The sequence below is a fragment of the Solenopsis invicta genome, chromosome 11 (genome assembly GCF_016802725.1).
Source record: "Solenopsis invicta isolate M01_SB chromosome 11, UNIL_Sinv_3.0, whole genome shotgun sequence".
Lineage (NCBI taxonomy): Eukaryota > Metazoa > Arthropoda > Insecta > Hymenoptera > Formicidae > Solenopsis > Solenopsis invicta.
In genome coordinates, this window is record NC_052674.1 from 7,931,018 (window position 1) to 7,937,017 (window position 6,000).

Consider the following 6,000-nt stretch of genomic DNA (forward strand, 5'->3'; position numbering starts at 1 on the left):
TTATGTTAATAATATGTTAGTAAAGTCGCAATTTGTAAAATTTAATTTATCATAAAAAATTGTTGCAAAAATTCAGTTTCTATTTATCTCGACTAATAACATCACATTTGGTAACTTCCAATTTAAATTTTAACCAAACAGAGTCAGGAGTTACTTATGTCATTTAAATAACATTTATCTCGCTCAACTTTACTTGAGATAAAGTGAAACAACGTCGCAAACCAGCACGTTTTTCTCACAGGCACGACAGACGGACGTAAGAAATGATCAGGCGCGGAAGCGTTTTAACGCGAGTACTGTTCAAAGTTACGATGAAGCTCACGTACTGCTTGAATGCGTTCCCTCGTTCGTCCGTACATCAAAAGTTCGACCCCGAAGATCCATTAAACTTTATCTCGCTACTTGACTCACCGTTTCGCAAAGTTGGCTAAAGAAATTCCACCGAGGGTCCCGCACTTCCTTTTTTTCCGCCTTCCCTAGCTCAGCGCACCGTATAACACATGAGACTGCTTCACACCTGCAGCACGTCCACTAGCGCACTATGAACCTTGGGAGCCCGACAAAGAGAATGTAATCCCATAAAACAACCGGCTTTAGATATTTGCGGTCGGCGCTTTAATTGGCCGATTCGTTTTATAATTTCGATGTTCCCGAGCGCCAAGCGGCACGTTTCGATCCCGGTAGATCGAGTGTCGCGTACCACAATACCGGTTTCGTGAAAGTGGATTACGCATGTGGAAGTGAAATTACAACTGCCTCGAGGAGAGGAAGGTTTGTGACATTTAATGCAAGTTACAAGAGCACGAGCACATTCTTGATGCAAATTTGAAAAATGCCAACGAGAGCGAATTGCTTTACACACGCACCCACATGCACACGCACACGCACACGCACGCACGCACGCACACGCGCACACGCGCACACGCGCGCACACACACACACACACACACACACACACACACACACACACACACACACACACACACACACACACATACACATATAAATAACATAAATAATTACTTTAAGTTACTTTTTCTAATTTTATAATACTGTTCCTAAATAAGATAGTTTAAAATCGAAAAGATCTATTTAGTTTGATTTTCATTGATTATATAAAAAACAAATCCAAGTTGTACAGCATTAGATTCACTGAATCACTAATATTATCACCAGACCCCGTGTTGAATCGTTGCATATATTATATCGAGTGACTGTAATATGCTAATAGAAATGTTTGATTCATGTTTCATGCAGAAACACAAAATACACGGTCGAATTTATAAACCTTGAATATAGGCGTGTGTATGTATGTCCAGATATATTTTTTATTGTATATATATATATCTTTCGTTTAAATTGATAGCTGCATTGATGAAAATGGTTAAAAAACAAAATATTAGAGAGTTAAAAAATGACGAATATATTTAAAACATTAAAAATTCCAACGTTAACATAATGTTTAATTCTTACGGAATATATTAGCAGCTTTATATGATAACATAATTATTGCTCTGTGATAATAAAAAGACATAATAAAATTAAAATTTTTTTTTGTTTTTATAATTTAATCTTTGAAAACGCAAACAGATTAAATACTAGTTGTTGAATGTTAGTTAAATAGTAGATATCGTGAAACTTTCGCGACGGTACTATCACTTGATGGACATTTTACGAGAGCGACGTTCTTAAAGGTGAACGTTAGAACTGGTAGTGGAACGCAAATTAGAAACGGAATGCCTCTAATAGCAACAGCTTCAAGTACGCGGATTTTGTTACGAAACCATCAATTTATCAAAAATTTTTAAAAACCTCTTGCGTTTCGATTTATTGGTTTTATTCACATAAAACAGATTTTATATCAAACTGCATCTTAATATTATTTTCCAGATTTATACAATTGTATGCACATAATCGTGTTCAAATATCTCAAGATGGAACAGCAGAACAGCGAAAATATTCTGTCTTCTTTAGAAACTGAGTCTATTTCTGTAGATTTGGATCATTTATTAAAAAAAAGAATATATATAAGCACTCAAAAAAAATTTTGCTGCAATGATCTGCATGTAATTATTCAAATTTTGAGGCGATAATAGATTATTCCAACTACATAAATTGTACCAAAAAAATGATAAAAAAATTCCCGATTTTGTGTTTATTGAATCTACAAAAAGTTTGTAATTTTATTCACAATATTTCTAGCTTGCTCCATTTTATATTTTTATTTACATAAAGCAATATTTTGTCGAATCTGCCATCAAAACAAGTTTCTTTGTGACGATCACGCTCTATCGCTCAATAACAATGATAACGTGTAGGTAGTCCCTAATTCCCGCTTCACATACATACGGTAACACGATTCAATATACAGCGATCGATCATCTACAGCCAATCAGACCCTATGTACAACCCGGGTGCGGCCAAACAAATTATTTCCTCCCGATTAGATCAACGATGCGGTAGCATAACACAGACAAGCCTAATACAGTCGGCCATCGAATTAAATTGCGCGATCACGCGATATATCGGCGTTTTGTGTATTTCGCATTCACATTCACACTTTACTTTTTGCTTGACCGCAATATTCACCGCGGAGAGAGTATTTACAATATTAGAGAGTGAACTTTTACTGGAGCAATATACTTTTTCAATGCTTATGATGTTACATACATTATACACATATTACATTAAATACCATTACAGTAAATTTCATATCAATTTTATAGTAAACTTTTTATAGTCAAGTGTAGTACATAATAGTAATTACTGCTGAGGCGCAAATCATAAAGATGTCAATTTCATGTCCATTTAAACAACGATTAATAGATTTAAAGTCAAGATTTTTTTATTTTTTGTTTTGTATAATTTTTTAATTTTTAAAAATGAACAGTAGATGAACAAGACTCTAGTGAATATAATTAAAAAATGTGTAATAATCGAGCTTGTGAACCGTATGAGTATTTTTAATGTTTCATATTTTAATTAAATTAACTTGAAATTTAGTTTACGTATAAAATTTATTTATAAATTAGAAAATAAAATATTTTACTTTCAGTTTCTCCGTCACTAACAAATCTTTTTATTAATTTAATTAAATAATGTATTTTGCATGCATAAAAAGAGGAGCATAAAGACATACATCTCGCGATAAATAAATTTCTTCAGAGTGTTGTTCAGTAACTTTTAATCAATTTTTCCCGTCTAATCTTTGTGTTTCTGATTTTATTGACGCGGATATTATGATTAATGTATTACTAACATAAGATGTTAATTTGAACACTGTTACCAGGAGCAATCTGAGGCAGTTATTATTTCAATTTATGTGATATCAATCAGATACGCAGAACATGTATCAAAGTTGGCGCGTGAATGCTCGCGGCGTGAATAAAGAAGCCGATATAAGTTTGTCGCACTAAAAACTCGGAAATTTCCGCGGTCTTACTGAAATCGGCACGCGCCAAGACTGATCTCGAACGTGCCACAAGAGAACGTCTACGTGTTCGATACTATTTATTCCGAATTGCACGCTCCCATTCCCACGAGTATCGAGCGAGTTATTGCCCGCTCTAAGGTGAAGGCAAAAAAAAAAAAGGGAAAACAATAAGATCTGGCAGCACGATTTGCCAGGTGACACGCGAACAACTCGAACGGACAGACGGACGAACGGACGGACGATCCCCGAAGAAGCTCAGCCCGCTGTATCAGATGGAGGTCTACCGAGACACTGGCGACTTCTCTCGTTACCAGGACATTCGCCAAGTCTCGCAAGTTGAAACCAGAGAGAGAGAAAGAAAAAGAGAGAGAACGGTCTTTTCGTTCTCTTCTTTTCACATGTACTGTGGTCGCGTTCACTCTCACTCGCTCGCACTCGTTACTTTTCATGATTTTCTCCTGTCTCCCCGCCGCGGAGGCTCGTACTCTGGCGAGCACGTGGGGAGAGTGAGAGGTCTCCGTGAATGATTTTACGAGGGCTTGGCCCGAATGGCCGCGTATATGTCACGGTAGCGATCGAAGAAGTCTTTTTTTCCACGAGAAAAATGTATTGTTGTCTATAATTAGAAGGAATTGATGGCATCGGAGCAGGTAGATGGAGTAATTGGTTTATGTTTCTTGGAATTAAAGTATATATCTATCCGTGAATGAGTCAAGATATATTCTCGATGCTGCTATAGAATATATACGAACATGAACTTTACCTAAACATCAACCTGCAGTCGCTATAACATCATATAAAGCCATTATAAAAAGCTACCACGTATAAAGATATCAAAAATTCAATTGAAAAATAACGATTGAAATTGATACTTCTTAATTAAAAATGTTATAAGTATTTTGAGTTATCACTATTTAAAAGCTGGCTAATAGTACAATTAGTTTAATTGCTAGATATTTTTCTTTTCTTCTAATAATTTGATTACTGCTTGAGTGTTTTTATTGAAAGTATTATATTAACAGATTAGTTATACACATGTAAATAACATATTTGGGCATGCAGGAAAGTTATGGCTTTAATTCTTTAGTCACGGTAGCGTTGCGTGATAGCCGCGAATATGAAGCAGAACGCAAGTTCGTCTTTCATAATTCAATCTTACGTTAAACTAACGATAAGTCATTTATCATCGAGTTGGCGCGGATTAACAAAGCATATAATTACGAACGACCTTTATCAGTATTTATACTCGCGCAATACCGCGATGCAAAGAGAGTGGATTTCTTCGAGATGCCACATTCTTGGTTCACCGCGATTAGCAATTTTGCACCTTCACTGAGACTTTGTAACGCGGCAGCCGACGTTACCTTCAACCATCATAAAATATCGGTGCCATCGCGATACGAAAATGGTACGTTTGCTGTCGATTTCGCTGACCTGAAACAACCTCTGTTTATTTTTACATACGCTGCTATTACAACCTTTCCAAGCAACATTATCAAACTTTTCTGATTAATTCTGTGCACTATTATATTGACGACATTATTAATGATACGTATAAATTCATAAATTATTTTCATTTACATATCAATATAAAATTTACTATATAGTCCGTAAATTTGATGATCATCTTGAACATTATCCTCTCAAAGTTAATTTTAGATTCAGAAAAGCGTATACTACAGAAATACGTTGAAAGATCACTACGGTCTGACAAGAACTATGAACTATGAAGAGAGATATATTGAAATCTAAGCTGTACTACGTTACTATAATATCAAATGTACTGTTGATCTGAGCTAATTCAAATAGTCAGTATGTTGATTTGAAATGCCTTACTCACAGGCTCATAGAGTGAAATTACTCTAACCGTTGGCGCCTCGTTGAGTTAATTGTTGCGGTAGCTTTGTAATTTGTAGTTCCGGTTGCGGCCAGCTATCCGTCATACAGTAGCCGGCACGTGACAAATTACAGCAATATTGCCATGGATACATCAAGATAGAGATGACGCTACTCTTTGACAAGAGCTCCAATCGGCTTACAATTTTTATATTTTTGATATTGATTTTTACTTGATATATGCGAAACCATTTTGTGACGTTTTTTTCTCGTTAAATTTTAGTGCGAAATTTTTTAATCCATAAATTTTTTATGATCAGAAAACGCTCTTTTAGAATTTTCATTATTTGGTTACATTATAGGTAAAAAAATTTATTTATTGGTAATAAGTTGTATGCATACTGTAATTTGATCACGTATTAGTAATTTAAGGTCTGAACTAATGTTGCATTTTTTGCAATGACTAAAGAATTATTAAGAACTATACTTAATACATATATAAAATATTGAATATTATATTACTTTTAAATGTTTTACGTTTATAGACATAGTTATTTAAAAGTTCCATATGTTATGAAAATTTGTTACAAAAAAATTTCATAAAATTACAACAGAAATTCATTAAAGATTACATTATTATTATGAAATTAAAGAGAAAGCCATTGTTAGGGCCGACTATTTAAATACTTTAAATTTGATTAAATGATATATTAGCACAGATTATATTGAAA

General features: G+C 34.4%; 1 protein-coding gene across 5 annotated transcripts in view; it reads right to left on the reverse strand.

The window, feature by feature from the left end:
• LOC105205510 (CD209 antigen-like protein 2) overlaps positions 1-3,735 on the reverse strand; it is a 99,369-nt gene extending 95,634 nt beyond the window's left edge. For 2 of the 5 annotated variants that reach the window (XM_039454910.1, XM_039454906.1), the window contains exons 1-2: positions 3,443-3,735; positions 412-547 (exon numbers count right to left, since the gene is read on the reverse strand). The gene's annotated coding sequence lies outside the window, so the exon portion shown is untranslated. Of the gene's footprint in view, positions 1-411; positions 548-3,139; positions 3,236-3,259 lie in introns of those variants that run through there. The other 3 variants (XM_039454908.1, XM_039454907.1, XM_039454909.1) reach the window with 3 other exon arrangements.
• Positions 3,736-6,000: the final 2,265 nt, after the last annotated feature.